Raw genomic sequence first — 20265 nt, 5'->3', positions numbered from 1 at the left:
GCACTTGGCAGTCCATGATGTGCATATGTGATCAATTTTCAGTGAAATTTTGGACCAAATATTTTCATACCTAGAGCACTACTACTTTCCACAAACACAAATGCATGGACTTCTATCTTATTGAACCTGTCATCCATACAGACATAAAGAGACAAACCATTACCAACAATCACATCTGAATATGTCAACACTAAAAGACTAGATTTCAATCAAATCAACTGAAAGATTGACCTGCGTGAAGGAATAATTGGGCTGTTCAGTCACTGGGAACAGGTATTGCAAGTACTACCAGAGATAACAATTTCTGGTTTGTTTTTTCAGATGAACTCTTGTCTAAAGAAAATTAAGCATTGATCAGAAACCTGGTTTTACACAGGCTACAAAGCAGCCACATGAAAGAAACTTGTAAACTTCCAGTCTGACCCAGACAGAAACTCAGAATCAAAAATGAAAGGTCTTCTGGTTGTAGATGATACTGTATATAAACTTGGCCATTAATGAAGAAAGAATTAAGAAAATAAAACAGTAGAAAGTGTCTCAATGCAACTATCTTGCTATTTTCTGCTCTATTTATGTGATAATTATTTAGTTGTACTTCTTAGACAGCTACAGATGTGCAGACATTAAATTAATTATGCATTCTTCTAAAAATTAAAGTTGCAATTACGTATTCCTTCACACATTTTTTTTTCCCCATTTATTCTGTGTCATTATGCATTTTTCCATTATATTTATTCTGTGCAATCTTGTGAAGACAATGTGGCACACATATGGTAAACCTTATCTAACAAAATAGCCACTATTTTCTTCAAACAGATAAATACAGGCATAATTGCTGCCCAAATCTATTTACATAAAATTAATATAAATAGATGAAATATTGTGTTTAACTTTGAAAATACAGATTGTTTAAAATTGATGAGTTTTATGATCCCAAATAGGTTTTTCACCATTATCTCATCTGAAATTCAAATGATAAGTGTTAGAAATTATTACGGACTATTATCATGGGATTTTGTTTAAAACTATGAATCAAAGACAATCACCTAAGAATGAGGGGGGAAGGGGGGGGGGAAACAAAACAAAAAAAACCAAACAGGTAGTTAAATATATATGAGGGTAAAAGTTCTACCCAGGAAGATGCCCTGAGGCCATATTTGAATGAGTAACCTTGGCTTCCTTAAAGAATTATCTCACTTTACAGAAAACGAAAATTGAAAATGAAAGAGCTAAGGAAAAGCAACTTACAAATGAAGTGTAATGGAAGTTCCATGACCTTTTTCTACTTTGATTACTCCCAGTTCTACTCAAATGCACTCCTATGTCAGACACACTCTGTCAGACTGTCACTCTGCTGCCATCTGTTGCAGAGAAAAAAATAAGCAATGGAATACTGGTAGGAAGGTTCAACATCTACAACCACGCCATCAACCTCCTCTGACACTGTGGAACAAAATAAAATAGGACATATTACTTCTGGAGCAGCCCTTGCAGAAATCAATGAGTTTATTCTCTCAAAATCATTACCAGTTCAGCAGCTTATTAGGTACAGGACAGATCTCTTACATGGAAATTCTGAAATTCTCCAACATAAAGATGGTTGTGTTGGGATCACAATTCCTGAAACAGATTTTATGCTGTCAATAGGAATGGAGATTGGAATGAATCACTGGAAATCATCTAGTTCAAACCCCTGCTAAAGTAAGTTCCTTCAAGTAGGTTACACAAGAAAGCATTCAAATGGGTTTTGTTTATCTCCAGAGAAAGAGACTCCATAATCTTTCTGAGTAGCCTTTTGCAGCACTCTGTCAGCCTCACAGTAAAGAAGTTCTTTCTCATTTTCAGATGGAACTTCCTTTATTTCATCTAGTGACTGCTGACCATTGTCCTACCACTGGGCACCACTGAAAAGAGACTGTCCCCATCCACTTGGTACTTGCCCTTTATATATATATATATAAATAATGACCCACTCATCTGTCCCATATTTCTTAAGCTTACCTATGAGGATGTTATGCAAGGGGGTCAAATGCCTTGCCAAAGGCCAGGTACACAACATCCTTTATTTTCCCCTCATTTATACAGTTGATCATGACAAAGAGAAAGGACTTCTGTCACTTCAAAGTACAATAAATACCAAAACTGCAAGGGTTTGGGCTTTGTAGGTCAGAAAGAAGGCCCTGTGTGTGGTATAATGCCTAATTCAAATTGTGTTGGGAAAGTTAATGGCTTTTGTGTCTGTATTTGGATGACACTGATGCTACAGAATCCATGCTGGAATCACATTTTTTCAGTCTTATGATACACTTTTTTATTTCAAATAGTGAAATGTCTAAGAGGTGGGGTAGGACTGTAATCCTCTGTGTGATGAATAAAAACCACCCCAAAACTCACTGTTTTTCACCTCTTTTGCTCCCTCTCTTAGGAAATCAAACACAATTAAAGACTTATTTTAATTCTTTTTGGAGTTGAAGATAAATGAAAGATCAGCATGTTTTAAAAATAATGATAGAGAATATTGACACGCCAGAGCTAATAGGTAATAGTATAGCTGATCTCTGCCCTGAAGACATGTTTCGTAGAATCACAGAATCATTCAAGTTGGAAGGGACATTTAAAGGTCAACTTGTTCAACTTCCCTGTAGTGAACAGCATCTGCAGCTGGATCAGGTTGCTCAGAGCCTGGTTCACTCTGATCTTGAATGTCTCCAGGGATAGGGAATCCACCACCTCTCTGGGCAGCCCATATCAGTGTTTCACTGCTCTTATTATAAAAAAACACTTCCTCAATCAAACTAAATCTCTCCTCACTTTAGTTTGAAATCATTTTCCCTTCTCCTGTCACAATAGTTTCTGTAAGGAGTCTTTTCCCTTCTTTCTTATAAACTCCCCTTAGGTACTGAAAGGCCTCTACCAGATCTCCCTGGAGTCTTCTCTTCTCCAAGCTGAACAGCCCCAGATGTTCTCTAAGCCTGTCCTCAAAGGTGAGATTTTTCATCCCTTGGATCATTTTTGTATCCCTCCTTTGGATGTATCCAAGAGTTCCATGTCTGTCCTTTACTGAAGAATTCACAAATGAGTGCAGTACTCCAAGTGAGATCTCACCAGTGTAGAGCAGAGGGGCAGGACCATCTCCCTTGCCATGCTGGGTGCGTTTATTTTGATACAGCCCACTGTAACAGTTGGCTTTCTGGGCACATTGTTAGCTCATGTCCAGCTTGCCATCCACCAGTTCCTAGTCCTTTCTGAATGGGCTGTATTTCATCCTTTCACCAACAGTTTGTACTGATAAGGGAAGTTGCTGCAGTGCAGGTGCAATGACTTGCACTTGGCTTTGTTGAACCTCATGAGGTTATCTGGGACCACTGCTTCAGCCTGTCTGGATTTCTCTGGACGTCATTCTATCCTGTAGGTGTGTCAGTCACGCCACAAACAGACCACACAGCTTCATATCACTCACAAATTTACTGAGGGTGCATTGAATCCCACTGCAGATTTGAAAGTCTAAAGGATGTGGTAAGAGATAGAAAAGAAAGAAAAAAAAAAATGTAACCATCTTACTAGACAACTCAGTTCCACATACAAATGCAACAATTACCAACTTACAGAAAATTATATAACAGAAAATACCATGTGCTTATTGAAAGGTACTGTATCTGTCTGGACATGAATAAAAAGCAGCAGAACCTTTTGTTTATAACTGTATTTACATACAGAGCAAGTAATTTCAGTGACTCTTCCCAGTACAAAAAGAGCAAGTAATTTCAGTGACTCTTCCCAGTACAAAAGAAGAATACCTTATAAATTTAAGCAATAGCTTGTTTCTTCTCCTGTCTGTGAATTAGGGAAAGTGATTTTCCATTCTCAAAGGTTTCCAGTCAGCTTGTGGTGTGGAAATCAGAACATACCTACATGGGCTATTTTCCATAGGTCTTCTGATAGAAGAGACAATAAGGAAAATTCTCTCTTTGTCTTTATTCTTCAGAGTAGAATGGGGAAAAATATACTGGTCATTATAAAGTAAACAAGTGAATTTCTGTTCACCACTGGAAAGCAAGATAAGGTACATGAATGCCAAATATTTCTGTTACATCAATGAGATAACAGAAGGAAGATTGTTGTCCTTACTCTCCTAGACTAAAACATACTTTAATGTCTTCATCAGTGATGTCGACAGTGGGGTTGTGTGCACACTCAGCAAGTTTTCTGATGACACCAATGTGTGGGATGCAGTGAGCACACCAAAGGGATAGAATGCGACCCAGAGGGACCTAAGCAGGCTTGAACAGTGGGCCTGGGTGAACCTCATGAGGTTCAACAAATCCAAGTGCAAGGTCTTGCACCTGGTTCAAGGTAACCACCATTACCAATACAAGCTGGATGATGAAAGGATTGAGTGCAGCCCTAAAGGAAAAGATAAGGCCCTGAGCAAAATGATTTAGCTGTAGATGTCCCTGTTCATTGCAGGGGAGTTGGACTAGATGGTCTTCAGAGGTCCTTTCCAACTCTAAGGATTCTACAATTCTATGATTGTGATTAAGTGCAAACAGTAGAAACTACATAGTTGGATGCCAGTAATTAACTCCAAAGCATAAGATAAATCAATAAAATACAAACAAAATCCAAGAATGTAAGAAATTCTTCTCTGAAATCTGAAAGTGATTCTTGATTGTTCTAAATGTCTCCATATTTGAGTGCTTTGGTAATAGTTGTTGACAGATACAGCCAGGAAATTTCCACTGACAAAAATGTAGCAGTTCTAGAATAAGCAAATTTCATACACATATCAGCTATCAAGGCTCACTTACTATCATTTTGACAGTTCTTTCAGTTAACACTCTACCCATAGGGCTTCAAAGTAGTATACACAAACATGGTTCAAACTCTGAAATGCAATCTTGCTTGTCAGAACTTGGAACTGAAGATACAATTATTAGTAGATAGACTGCTCCAAAAATAAAGGTTCATAGTTATTTTCATGCAAACTACAACAGATACAAAGAGCAGAATGACACTGTTTGATAGAACAAATTCTCAGCTACAGAAGACACTTTCAGCATAGTCACCATCATTACATTTTCACCAGCAATGAACAAGAGCCTGCACACCATACATGAAAAATGTATCCACTGCATCAGTGATATCACCTACTGTCACTGTCCCCACTGCCACACAGCACCCACTGCCTCTCTATTTTCACATTCACTGTTTGGTCACCACCAGTGTTCAGTAAGCATCAATGAACAAGTGCTGCTTTTTTCTATGTGGAGAAATTCAGTGACACACTTTTGCTCCATATGCACTTCTATATCAGAAACCATTCTGTCAGACTGCCCCTCTGCTGCCATCTATCACATGGCAAGAAGATGTAACAGAGTATTGGTGGGAAGGTTCAATCAACAACACAGGAGGCACTACTTTTGAAACAGCCCTTATACATTCTAATGCTTCATACACTGGGTTAAAGTTATGAAGAGTATGCTGTAGTGACTTCTAAACCTGCTGTTAAAGGCACAGCCACTCTTAACTTTGGACTAGTTGTTGCTACAAGCAGTTGAGAATTCAACACAGACTGTCACATCCAACTAAGAAGTTGTGGACTCAGCTGAGCTATGAGAGCCAATGGTCATGTTTGTAGCAGCATCTGAGATGTTTGTTTCTAAAAACAGTTGAATTATGGCTACTACACTTCAGTCACAATTGCTACATAATCACCTTAAGCCAGAAAATTCACATGTACCAGAAAAGAAAAAAAAAAAATAGAAAAAAAAATAATTGCAATTTCAGTATGGACACAACATTCTGTGCTTCAGCATACTAACAAGTTAATTCTGCACACTGACATGAAGTGGAATAATAACTTGAAATGAGTAAGCATGATAATTTTAACATTCAAAACAAAAGCCTTACTCCAACCAAATTTAATTCAAGTAAAAATGTAGAATCATTATGATTGACACTTCCAATTCTGCATCAGTAAATTTGCCAGTTTCAGATAAATAGTATATACATATATATTAAGCAAAGTATTTATTAGAGAGTTTGACAGTGACTTTGGCCCATCATCAAGACCTTCAGATTGCCACAGGTTCACTTCACTTTCATCAGAAAAAAAAATTGTTTTGAACAGACAGAACAGTCAAAAGAAACAGATGGTATCACTTCCTCATCTATGAATGTATGGCTATTTTACTTTGAAAATTCCCTTCCAAAATTATTTGTGCAAGTCAAAGAAGTATGCAAACATTTTTCAGGCTACCTGGAATATAGCCAGTCTACACTTGTGCATTTATTACGTATCAATTTGCTGTAAACACAGTTCATTCTTTGTCTCTTTGAATGGTATCTTCTTGTGAAGGAAGCAAATAAGATTTGCCCAGCAAGTATGAATAACTTTCACAATTAACACCATGTTTGAATTCCAATTCCTGTATGCTTTGGGTGCTCAAAACATTCTCAAGATACTTCAAAAGTTTTAACAGTCTTGTTTGATTTTCAGAGAGATATAAATGAGTCACATTTCTATACAATTTATTCTGTAGATAGTAACACAGACAGAATTCCTTTCTTCTTCATCAAAACCTATGAATACTCAGCTTTTACTTCAGAACATTTTCTTACTTTCACCAGGAAGTGAAGGGCCTTCCTCTGAAACACACAACTCTTTATATTTTTTTACTGCCCTGACATTTTTGAATGAGACATAGCAAATGAAGTAATTAAATCCATAAAATGGAAGGGACATTTCTATGCTTTACTCCCACATCTAGTTGAACATCACAATCCCAGTGCTGTGGAATGACCCAGAAAAATCCATGAAGCAAGGAATAATACGATGGTAAAATACAGCACATCAGCACAAGTAAGAATACAAATATCATACTACCACAGATTATCTTGTGTGGGAAGTGACCATTTGGGATCCAAAGCTGAGCTCTACACAGCACCACCCAAATCCCTATATCTGAGAGCAGTATTCAAATTCTCCTAGAACTCCAACAGCTCAGGGTCTGAACCTGCCCCGGGGCAGCCTGTTCCATGTCCACCATTTTCTGGTGCAGAACCATTTTCTAGCTCCCCTGACCCTCCCCCGACACAGCTCCTTACCGTTCCCTCAGTTCCCGTGGCTGTCAGACAGAGCAGAGCTCAGTGCTGCCCTCAGCCCCCTTTGTGGAGGAGATGCAGCCTCATTGAGGCCCCCCTCAGCTCCTCTGCTCTCAGCCATTCCTCCTGCATATTAATAGTGTTAATGCTTTGGACCAGCTTAACATTTCATCTGACTACGTATTTAACTGACTATTTTGCTATGTAGGAAATCAATTTCAGTTAGACAGTATTCATACTTCTAGGAGATTATAGAGTAGGTAGTTATTAACTAGACATTTGAACAAAAACTGTGCCAATTCTAGGACAAGAAGGAAAACCTTTATAAAAGGCTGGGGGGGAAAAAAAAAAAAAAAAAAAGTCTGGAGACTTTCACAATAAAATTGCATAATCCTAAATACATTCCCAAATAGAAAGGACTCACCAGGAACAACCATAACTTATGACTGCTCCAGTACTGCCCAAAGCTTGATGACATTGTGGATGTGCTGATTTATTTAGAATATTGAGTGAATATTTATTTATTTATTTATTTATTTATTTATTTTTCAGTAAGCTCTCTGCTTAAAACTGACAGAGTCGCAGAATTTTGGATGCCAAGTCACCACAGGGCACGTGTCAGAGTATGTTAAACACGCTCTGTACACTCATTAATTTTACATTGCTGTACTTTCACTGCTGGGGAAATGCAAATGGCAGCACATGGCACTGCCCTGTGGGGAAACAAGGGAAACACTGCATATTTTGGTTATGCAGGATTCATTTTTACTCCCTTTATAGACTTCTTTGCAATTTTTGCTGTGTAGGCAAGTTCTATGTCACATCTCACCTGCCTAAGGCACTCCTCTATAGCAGGATTTTTTACACATGACGCATAGATCTCTGAATTTAAAAAGAATCAAAAAGGTGCATTTATTGCAAGCAAATAAATTTAACTAGATTGACATCTCTTAATTATGTGGGGAAAAAAATAAAATATAAATCATTTTTTCTGTGGTGTTTGGAGAAAACACATGGCTCTTCAGTTCTAAAGCTTATGTACTTTCAGCTCAAAGGTCTATTACAGGGCTTGAGAGACAAGTTAGAATGGTATTGGATAAATCTCCAACTTGATTTAGAAAGAAGGAACCTGTTTCACACAGGCAACTGCTTTTACTGTAATGTGGGAAAAAGTTGCAGCTGAGGAGTTCTGCTGCAAATTGATGTTCCCAGAGACTAAAAGCAATCAGGGCTGGTGAAGCATGAGGTTAATGTGTTTGCATTGCAACATCAAGAGGAAAAGATGAGATAAACCTTCTGCTCTGATGGAGCATATTTCTAGCAATACTAGTTTGTTATAGCCTTCATCTGCCTCTGCATTTTTTCTGCCCATTTTCACAGTATCCATTCAGTATACCAGGAATAACCCTGGGTATGAAGACTCCTTTCTTTCCACAGTCCCTTGGTCATCCAAAGTTGCCCTAGAAGACTCCAGTGACGATCTGATTTCCACCTGATTGATTTTATGAAAGACCAAAATTCTCATGGATGCTGGCTTGGCACCATTAATTAGAGTAAAATAGTGTGTAGCTGTTGTATTTACCATGTACAACAGCTCAAGAATTCCCTTTCACTTGATGTCAGCTAGTGACAATGGAAATGCATTATGATAAAGAACAAGACCATATCAGAATATGGACAGGCAAACAAATAGTGAAAAAGAAGAAACCCGGGCAGTTTGATTCCAGACTGGTATGACATTTATTCCATGGCTCCTCAAGTATCAGCATATATACTGAAAGGCTGCAACTCACTTTGGCAAGTTACGCAGTTAGCTGAGTAAAGATTCAACAGGATCTGAATGAAAACAAGGCATGAGTCGCATATAATAACACTTCCTTGTACTACATAAAATGTATGTTTCCACTCTGTGAGCCAGGTATGTTAAAATTAGCCCAGCTTACAGCAGTGAGGTCTTTCACGCCTTTTTATTATGTAGTTTTCTTACTAAGCAGAACTTCTTACACTTCACAACAGCTTCCACTGAGAAGCGTATATTTTCCTTTTTCTCATTCACCAGTCTGCAGGCATTAAGCAGCTAACTTATTTCCCAGCATGATACAGTCTTCAGCATTGTTTTTTAATAACCACCTGCTTTTATTCTTATGAGTTTTGAGCATATTATGCACAGTATGTCTGTCATTCCCTAATGTAAATAGAAATAGATTAGACACACATGATATGAAGGACCACGCTTTTCCTTTCACTGAAAAAAACGAAAACCAAAAAACTAAAACAAAACAAAACAAAAACAAAAAGAAAACAGAAAACAAAACAAAAAAAAAACCCCAAACAAAAAACAAGAAAAAACCCACAGGAATAGGCTAGATAGTATCTATAATATTTTCAAAGCACGTAGGGGAAGAAAGGGACTTAACTGAATACCTGAATTTCTACATGCAGCCTTAGAAAATAGTTGTCCTTAAACTAGGCGGTTTGAAGGCCCAGAGGTTATGTGACTTAGGTCAGCTAGGAGAAGCCAGTGTTATTGATTCCACTTCTAAAACAGTTGAAAAAGATAATATACTGAAAAAGATATTATATTATGAACTAACAGAATTAGAAGTCAGATTGAATGCATGTCTTATATTTCCAACCATCCTGGCAAAAATTACATGACTATAAATAGATTTGACTCCAATATACTACTCTGGTGAAACAACTATGTTGAATAAAGAGAGAAGAAACTATGTTCAGATGTACTTCTTCAGGGTAGGAAGCTCACCAGGGCTCCCTAGGCATTTCTTCTGAAGGACAGTATTGTTTGTAACTCAAGGTACACTCATATCTCCACACACTTTGCCTAAATAGCCAGTCCTTACTTCTCTCTTTGCACTGGATCCAGACATTGGACCCTTAAAATGAGATAGATAATAAACACAGTTTTCTATTTCACATTGCTGCAACAAATGAAAAAAGTGCATAGTTCCTGCTTTGTACACCAAAGAACAGCTTCTAATTTCCAAATTCCATCAATTGCTCCTTGAGGATGTGTTTGAGGTTCGCAGTAACTTAATGGTGATCTACAACTAATTATGTAGCTGTTATGAACTGTTCATGTCAATGATGTACTGCTAATAGAAAGTAGTACTTTCTGTGTGTTTTCTACCTGAATGCTGTTTATTGCTACAGTGTGGTTTTAATAGATTTCCACTGGCAAAAAATAATTCCATTTTGATTATACTGATCACTCAGTAACTAGTATAGTACCATAAATTAATCATACATTACACAATATTCACTGTCCAGGAAATTGAATAGCCAGGTAAATATGCACATTCGATTATTTTAAGGAAGCACTCACTACCTATACTGTAGCACTGACTGTTTTACCAGAGATTCAGTCTTATCTTTGGATCCAGAAGCCTTTGTTTATACAGAACAAAGTGCATTTGTGAGAAGTCCAAATAAGCAAAGAAGTCACAGAAGGCCACAGAGTGCTTGCTTTCTGGGAAATAAAATAGGAAAAAGTCTCAGCTAATCTGCAGTGTACAATGCATCTCCCATTAAGTAAGAACAGGAGAGAGACAAAATCCTGACTTCACTTACAACTGGGTAAAGCCTAAGTAGCTTACTATTCAGCTCACTCTCTATTTCAACTTCCATCAGAAATGCCTAGCCCTCCCAAAGCTAGTAGGTATCAGACACCATTTGTTATAGTTTGGAGTAAGATTGGCATAATTCAGACCAAGAAACTGGGGGAAAAAAAAAGAAAGTAAAGGATAGGAAGAGATGAAGAGATCATAATCTTTTATATATGAAGAAGCTATTTCATCCTACAAACGTATTTGGTTTAGCCAAACAAGGAAATTTTTGGAGATAAGAAATATTAAGATCCCACTTCCACAGATAACATAAGGTCACAAAGAAATTCAAAAGCAGTCAGAGGAACCAGCTTCTCAATCCTAAAGCTACATACAATGACTGGAAGAAGTCTAAGACTAACAGACAAGGCATGCAAATAATTCTGACCAAGAATTAATTACATCAGTGAGATACACCTCAAAGATGGGCAGTCTCATCACTTCAGAATAGCTGCCAGTACTATTTTCCCTTTTTAATACAAATGATCAAAGTAGAAATTACTGCCCGAATGATGCTGTAATCTTTATTGAAATAACCTGAAACAAGGTGATCAATTTTAAAATTTCCCAGTTCTTCAGTAAATCTACATTCAGAATAATATATGCTAATAACAAAAAGGTTTTGGGTGAAGTTAAAAGGTACTGAATTTAAAAAATACTACAATACATTCTATTAATATAGTACAAAATTATATTAAATTTGTTATTATAAGATATAGATCCACTTGAAAAATAATTACATACAAAAATCTGTGTGTGGAAAATGCTATTGTTACTTTTTCAAAAAATTTAACTCTAATTCTTAATAGTTTCATAACAGATATTTTGGGTTTGAATCATTATCACTTTTTTAGACAGACTTTTACTCACCATCTATATAAAATAGGGAATTTTTCTTGAACTTGTAGCAAGCATTAAATTTAAAATAAATAAATAAATAGATAATCAAACAAAGTTTTCAGAGATCCAGCACTAATCTCTTTGGAATTGATGAGAGCTTTCTAATTTTTCATGGGAGACAAAGCCACAACATACCCAGTTCAAGGTTCTTCATACACTCCAATAGTAGAATTTCACAAAATTATCTCAGATATAGTCTGAGAAGAGGTTTGCAGGGATTTCTCTGTTGTTTTGTTTTGCTTATGTTTTGGTGAAGTATTGGCATGGCAGAAAAACAGGTAACATGAGCAGTCTAGAAATAGACAAAAATCGAAGTAGGTTGGCAATACCACAAGTTTTGGAATTGGAAACACAATTGAGAACAGATTTTGAATTATTCTGGCTCCCAACCTGCTCCATTTATTTTATTTTATTTTCTAAGAGAGGCCATCTCCACCAAGATAGTTAGTAAAAAGGGATGAACACGTATTATACCTGTAAATAGGCCAGTGTGTTTAGGTTTCTTCTTTTAATTTTTAAATTATTGAATTGGACAAACTTTCCTTACCTCAGCATTTAAGGGATTACATTATGTGTAACTGCAGAAATTTTAAAGATATTTTTCTACTGCAAAGATTACATACATTTGCTACTATTAATAAAATATAAAGAGAGCAAAATTTAATAACTTTTAAAAAAGGAAAGATGCTGAAACTCTTTTTACTTGTCTGATAAGAAAAAAAAAAAAGCTTTTCTTATGCAAATTCAAGAATCTTGATCACATAAAAAGTTTAAATATCTATTTGGATACTTTCAATTGCTTTCATACATATGCATAACATTCTTGGTTTCCTGGTATTTTGATCATGGCAATTTCTCTATAAAACTGAAAATATAAGTAGCTGCTAGGCAGTTTAAATTGGCTAGCAATGAAGACTACTTAAGAGAAAAAGTCCATTCCCTCCACTGCTGCAGAAATTAATCCCTTAATAAGGTTAGTATGCCTAAATATATTCAGTTGCCTAAAATTTTGCCAGTAGAAATACTTTGTCATTGTGGCTAGTGACCCATCAGAGAGCCAAAAGGGAAAAACATAAATCATAATATCAGAGTATCATAACATCATTTCTATAACTTTACCTATATAGAACAATTTCTATAATAATATCAAAAAAATTTCAACGTTGTTTAGGCTTCATGCAATAAATCCAATTTTAACTTTTCTATGAAGAATGCCCCTTGAGTGGGAATTTGCGTATGTCCCATCTGTACTTCAAAGTCTTACTTCACATGGCGTAATGTGCCTTTTTACAGCACTGTGAGCATTTTAAAACACTAGAAGAAAACAAAAAAACAAACAAACAAAAAACAACAAAAAAATCAACTTTAAACTGAACTGACTGCTTGGGTAATCCCACTGACAAGGTGGGATAAGCAGATTCTCTATATTTCCGCTGAATTTGGTACACTATAGTAAATTACGCTTGATTAGGACCAATACAGTCTGCAGAAGTACAAATGAAAACAGACCAGTAAAGGTCTATCATGACAGACTATTTATTTAGGCATGCAACACAATGAAGGAAAAACTAAGATATAGTGTCCTTGCAAAATAAAATTTCAGAAGAACAAATGAAGGATAGGAGGTCCTGCAAAACAAGATAAAGAAAAAGCTGAGAAGAAGAGTTTCAGTCACAAGGATCTGGTTAAACAAACTTATATTGCAAGTATATGTTAAGAGATGCTGGCTTAGCCCCTGGATGTGAGTGATATACCTTACAGGATATAAAGATAGTACTAGTTGGGCAAAACAATAAACTCTAAACCCAGATTACAAACATATGTTTGTATAAACAAAGGAAATAAAGAAGGGTACCTACTAGGGGTATGGCTGATGGGTGAATTGAGAGGAATGTCAACCCCAAGTACTTCAGCCAATAGGAAAAGGGGGAAGGGCTCACTACTGTTGGGGTATAATGATAAAATAGAGGCTGTGTCCCTCGGTACTTTGAGACATTCCACAGGGGAATGCCCCAGTAAACTCTCCCTTTATTTGAATAAAGAAAGCTGAAGACTCTCCTCTGTCTCTTTTTGGGATAAAGATAATTGAGCAAGCTTATTGGAGCAGAAATTTTCGTTACAATATCAGTGAGAGTTTCTTTGACAAAACCATTAGAGATAAGGAAGATTTGTTTCACATAAGAAACTGTTATGTCTACGGAATTAGCTTAATAAGGATTATGTCTCTGACAACTACAACACTCAGTCAAGTCTTCAGCTGTGAGGAAACCTCACTGAAAAGAGCTACTGATTCACAGATAAGCTGGAAGTTTTCATAATCACTATGTAAACCAAGGCAAAAAAAAATGTTTGTCAGGTTATATTCTCACCACTGAACAAATTTCACCAATTTGTTCGGGACCTTGGTCATAAAAACCTTAAAACTACAAATGAATTTGTATTTTTCTGTTTCTTCTGGCAACACTTCATAATTTCAGCTGGTCATGAAAAGCTAAAACCAGTTGCTCCTGGCAGATTGCTAGCTACTGTTAGTTTCTAAACTAGCTAGGTTATATACTCTAGCTTAAAACATAGAGATTTTCATTATGTTTGTTTCATACATTTATTATTGTGGATTTTCTGAGGATTACCTTTTCAACTTCAGTCTTCTACAGGTTTTATCAAGTTACGTTAGCAGGGAGTCCACTGTTGTTTAATCCATTCCAACTCAAGTCATAGAGGACTGACTTATCTTGTCCTTCTAGAGAGCACTTATTCATTGGTGATTAATTTAATTAAAATTTTTCCATACTTTGTGAGAGACAGTCCTATCAGAACTGTTAATACTCTTGGTATTTCTTACCTCTTAAATAGAGAGTAAGATCCACACAACTATGCCTTTAAGTACGCATACAGGAAAAGTTGATATTTTAGATCATTCCACTAGCTTGCTCATGGTATTCAGTTTAAATTTGCCCCATTTTCAGTACCAGTGTCCTAACCACTCACTGTTTGTTGGCAAAATGAATGTCCTATGAGAAATTTTAGTTTGGAGTCTTGCTATATCCCTCCCCCTGGAAAGATTATTCATTGTATAAAACACTTAAATATCCAATCAAAAAGATCAAGCAAACAAAAAGGTGAGAATGGTACCACAGATGGCTGATTAGTGGCACTTTCTTGAGAGGCTGACAGCAAGTCTCTTACTACAGTGACTTCAAAGAGTTTCATTCAAAGTGAATTGGCTTTAAATGACAAAATTATACCTTGAAATACCTTTTAAACTGGAAGTTCTCCAGGCAAATAGGCATCAGGGTCCAAATCACCTCAAACAGAATAAGGAATTGAATATGGCTTACTGACTTCCCAAGTGTCACTCATTACAACGGTGAAGTAAAAAGCACTGACTGATGTGACAGCCTCCTCATTTTGCAAAGTTTTCTCTGAGTTCATATAGGTTACTTTGCTTTCATTAAAGATTTCTGAAATGGAAATTAGGTATTTTGGTTCACGATAAATGGAAAGAAGAGAGTTGTTGGGAAGGCAAAAAAAAAAAAAAAAAAAAAAAAAAAAAAAAAAAAAAAAAAAAGTCTGTTTTGAACAGGATTTTTTTTTTTCCCTAAGCCCTCTGGTGGTGGCAAGGTCTGGCTACTGAAACCTTCATGTCTTTACCCTTATGCAGCCTAGGACAAATATCATTATTTTGTTGTGTGCTATACTCATCTTGGACAACAGCATCAGAAACACATTTAATTCTATGGGTTTCCATGTGCTGTTGGCAGGTTCTGCAACAGTTCAGCAGTTCACTAATAATTTTTCCAACACTCAGCAGGCATATGTATAACAATCACAATTTCCCTTTGGTTTGTGTCCAGATTGCACTAAACTTCTATAGGAAAAACATCTATGTGCTTTCTGTATTTCATTTTTCCCTATTTTCATAAACTTCTGAGATAAGATTTCTCAATGATGACATCAACACACACAGAATGGAAGCTGACACATCCATGTCCACTGACTGGCAAACAATCAAGCTTAATTCTTCCCATCTGAATCCTCAGCCCACTGAAGTACAAGATGTAGTTGAAATTCAAATACAAGTATGTGGTACTGCCTAATATAAAAGTTTGCAATCATAAAAACTTATCCCAGTGATGCTATAAAATAAATTACCTTAATCTTGAGAGGGTTCAGTATAACAGAGGGAGAATATACACAACACTGCAAATACTTACGTTAATACCTTCACATTTTAAGCATCACACTCCTCAGTTTACACCAAAGAGACAATAATTATTAAACAAAGTAGATAAGCAAATATCCAGTAGCAACAAGAAGCTTTTAAATTAAGCTACAGATATTTGTGGATGCCTACAAAGAATGGATTATTCCACTTAATATACAGCACATATCCTTAGTAAGGAGCTGGGAATACTAACTTTAGATACAGAAGAAACCAATCAAAACCAAGGATAGAGATTAATCTTCAACCCCTCAGAAAGCGGGACAAAAAAACCCACAAAACTGTAAAGTAATGAAGAAAGGAAGAAAAGTGGGGAAGGTTTGAAGAACAACAACAAAATGCAGGAAGCGTGTTTTTTAGTACTGCCATTGAAATTTCTGCTCTATATCTTAGTTTCAGCTGGGATGGATTTTTCCTCAGAGCATCTGGTACAATGTTACGCTTTGGTTCTAAGAGAAATACAATGTTGATAACACACACCAATGTTCATAGTTGCTGCTAGGGGTGCTGTGCAGAGCCAAGGCCATTCTTAGCAAAGAGCAAAAGGAGCTGGGAGGGAACCGAATTAAGAAAGCTGATTTGAACTGGCCAAAGGGATATACCATATCATACACGATGTGGAAAGAGTTTTGAAGGGTGTGGGAGCTCATCTCACTCTCTTCTGCTTCTCCAAGGTCTCAGTCAGGGGGTGGTGGGCATCACTTCTTATATTCATTTGTATATATAAATATATATGAATATAATATAAAATCCATTAAAATAAATAATATATAAATACATAGTGTAAACTATTTTCCTTTTCTTTATCTTAGTTTTTTATCTCAGCTAATGAGTTCATTCCCTGGTTCTTTTCCCCATCCCACTGGGATGTGTGAGATAATGCTGAGTCACTTGCCAGGTTAAATCATGACATTCTGAAATGCGCGCTTGTCCATAGGGCAAATAACTTACTTCACAAACTGCATAAATATTTTGTCTAAGTCCTTCACTGCTCTGGTGAAGAACAAATTTCCATCTAAGCCCTCAGGTTTTTGTTGACTACGTATTATATCAGAATAATTATTTTATCATGTCACGTTTAAGTCTTTATTTTGTTCTCACCAGTACAATCCTCTTCTGTCCATTCTCAAATCCAAGTAAATATGGCAAATATGGTTGAGACTTATTTTTTAATCTGCTTTGTTTAAAAAAATTATGCCACAAAATTAAAAACTTCATCCCTTTTTTACCATTTATTTCCTGAACCAAGGCTTATTTTTTTATCCCTTTTGTATTTATAAATTAGTGGAATGCAGATCATTTGAAAAATTCAAGCAAGTGAACTTGACATACACTAACTTACTATACTTTTCTAATTATTCTCCAATTTCTAACTAATTTCTAACTCCAACAACTACTGGAAAAAGTGTGTGTGGGGGGGGGGNGGGGGGGGGGGGGGGGGAATCAAACTACTGAAATTATTTGCTTCTAATTAAAATAGAATTTTTCTAGACAAATTTTTGCCCAGAACATGTCTCCTATCCTCAGAAATAAATTACAGATTTTGCAATGGAAAATTATTTAAATAACCAATACTCCTAGGTAATCTTGCATTGAGTGAATGCACCAAATTTTAAATTCCAGACTACTGTAAATTAGGAGAAAAAAATAAATAAATAAATAAATAAAAATAAAAAAAAATCAGTGCTTTGGGAAAAGGAGCCTTCCTGATCAGGATTCAAATAGTTAATCAACATGCAGACTGACACTGACAAACTGTTATCCTTCATCATAAATAAAAATCACGTATCTATTTAATGAAATAGAGAAAAACATACATTAAACTTGCATTACAAGATAATGGATGGTATGGCAAACTTTTATCTTGCAAATTCTGCAGGGAAAACTGTCTTGGATATTTCCTGGACAATCACTTTGTGTTAGCCTAACTGCAACTACTCATATTGAGTTTTAGCCTGTAAGAATTCAGCTAAGCTTTCAGTGAAAGATGTATACAGGAAACTTTATTACCTTTGTTTTTGTGGATGGCCAAAAGTAGGTGTAGATGAGAGTCCTATTTCATGGGAACCAGTTACAGCTTGTTAAGTCACAGCAACCTGAACATGAGGCCGAGCTCACAGGAGAGCAAGTTCCCAACTACCCTACAAGTACACAAGAACCAGTCATATATCCAGTCATTTACTCAAGTCCACCAAAAGTCCAACAGATTTCATAAGAAACTAATTACTCTTTGTTTCTGAAGTCTTTCATAATTATGAAACCATAGAATCATACAATCACAAGGTTGGAAAGGACCTACAAGATCAACCCAGTGATCCGGCTTATCAAGATCCCTCTGAAGGGCCTCCCTACCCTCAGGCAGATCAACACTACCTCCCAGCTTGGTGTCATCTGAAAACTTATTGAGGGTACACTCAATTCCCTCATCCAGGTCATCAATGAAGATGTTAAACAAGATGGGCCCTAGAACCGACCCCTGAGGGATACCACTTGTAACGCATCACCAGCTGGATTTAACTCCATTAACCACTACCCATTGGGCATGACCCTCTAGCCAGTTCCTTACCCAAAGAAGGGTATACCTGTCTAGGTCACGAGCAGACAGTTTCCTTAGGAGAATAGTGTGAGAGACCGTGCCAAAGGCTTTGCTGAAATCTAGGTAGACTACATCTGCCTTACCTTCATCTGCCAGCCTGGTCACCCACTCACAGAAGGAGATGAGGTTGGTTAAGCACAACCTGCCTTTCATGAATCCATGCTGGCTGGGCCTGATTCCCTGGATGCCATGCACGTGCTGTGTGATCTCACCCAAGATGATTTGTTCCATGACTTTACCTGGTACCGAGGTCAGGCTGACAGGCCTGTAGTTCCCTGGATCCTCCTTACTACCCTTCTTGTAGATAGGAGTCACATTGGCAAGCCTCCAATCCTCTGGGACTTCTCCAGTTAACCAGGAGTGCTGGTAGATGGTGGAGAGCAGTTCAGCAATCACCCTCTCCAGCTCCCTCAGCATCTGAGGGTAGAGCCCATCTGGTCCCATGGACTTGTGTCAGTCCAGGTGGAGGAGGAGCTCTTTAACTGTCTCCACCTGAATCACTGGGGGTGTATTCTGCATTCCATCCCAGACTTCCAGATCAGGGCATAAAGTGCCCTGAGAATAACTGTTCTGCTCATTAAAGGCAGATGTAAAGAAAGCATTTTGGACCTCAGCCTTCTCCTTATCCTCAGTGGTCACATTCCCCGCTGCATCAAGTAAGGGGTGAACATTTTCCTTTTACATATACAGTTGAACTAACTGACATTGAGATTTGTGGGAAATAAGTCAGAATGTAGACTCTGTGCTGGCCATTTCAATTTCTGGATGTCTCTGATGAAGTTAGCCTTTTTAAGGGCCTTTCTTCATATTGTAACTAAGCAGCATTTTCTGAAAATCAAGCTTCAGAATTATAACTCTTTTCTTATCAAAAATCGTTACTAAGAACAGTTCCTTTGCATTACTTAAATTGTTATTTTTTAATACAGCAGAAGGTGGGAAAGATACACTTAGCAAAATTGGTAGCTATTTGGCTTAAGAAACCTCACATATTAATGCTGTTATGACTGATTGATTTTTTTTTCTCAGTGGTTAATAAGGGCATGTAGGAGATTAAGAGATTGGGCTGATGTGCCAATGGATAAAGAACAAACAAATTCTAATGAGGTTAAAAAAAAAAAAAAAAAAAAAGGGTGGAGAGAGATAGCTTACTATACTGTCAAAATATTATTTCCATTTAGCCTCACTGTTCACTAATGTGCAACTTAAGCAAACTAAGACAAATTGCATACCTACACAGTATCACTACCAGTTTATTAGCAGTTGAATCAGCTACAGACTAGTAACTGTATTTGAAAACAAAACAAAAAAACACATTTGAATAAGCTTTTAGATAACTAAAAGGCTGACAGTAGATAAGAAGCTATATAAGTTATCTTTTATTACATACCTGCTCAACAATTAGCACTGGTGAGAGCGTCTTAATGAATGCCTAAGAGAGCCTTTATACTACAAACGTTAAAAACAAGTAACACGCATTTTGGATGAAAAAAAAAAATAAATCATAATTGAAGAAAAGACTCTTCTTGTTGAATGCTCATAAGAGTTTTTCAAGTGAGTTTGGAATGAACTCAAAAACAGTGCCTAAGTAAATCTAGAGTTCAGCTGCAGTTCTGCTTAAGCACTATGCATCTCAACAACTGTTTTTCACTTCACAACTCTCAGGATGCAAAAGTAGATCTTCATCCAGAAACATCATCCAAAGGCCTCAAACAGGTAGCTAAACTTAAGGAATACTTAAAACATGCTCAAAAGAACAAAAGGAGATAGAGATATCACCTACAAGATTCTACTCTACGTTACATAAAGGATCTTAAGGTTCT

The 20265-nt window shown here is 36.7% G+C and overlaps 1 long non-coding RNA gene across 4 annotated transcripts in view; it reads right to left on the bottom strand.

The window, feature by feature from the left end:
* The window catches only part of LOC107306511, a 34100-nt gene that overhangs the window by 5687 nt on the left and 8148 nt on the right, over window positions 1-20265 (bottom strand). Inside the window, exons 3-4 of one of the 4 annotated variants that reach the window (XR_004305604.1) lie at window positions 17860-17990; window positions 1249-1361 (exon numbers count right to left, since the gene is read on the bottom strand). This is a non-coding gene — a long non-coding RNA (uncharacterized LOC107306511). The other 3 variants (XR_004305605.1, XR_004305606.1, XR_001552169.2) reach the window with 3 other exon arrangements.

The sequence above is a fragment of the Coturnix japonica genome, chromosome Z (genome assembly GCF_001577835.2).
Source record: "Coturnix japonica isolate 7356 chromosome Z, Coturnix japonica 2.1, whole genome shotgun sequence".
Taxonomy (NCBI): Eukaryota; Metazoa; Chordata; class Aves; order Galliformes; family Phasianidae; genus Coturnix; species Coturnix japonica.
This window is presented reverse-complemented; position numbering and strand designations above follow the sequence as displayed.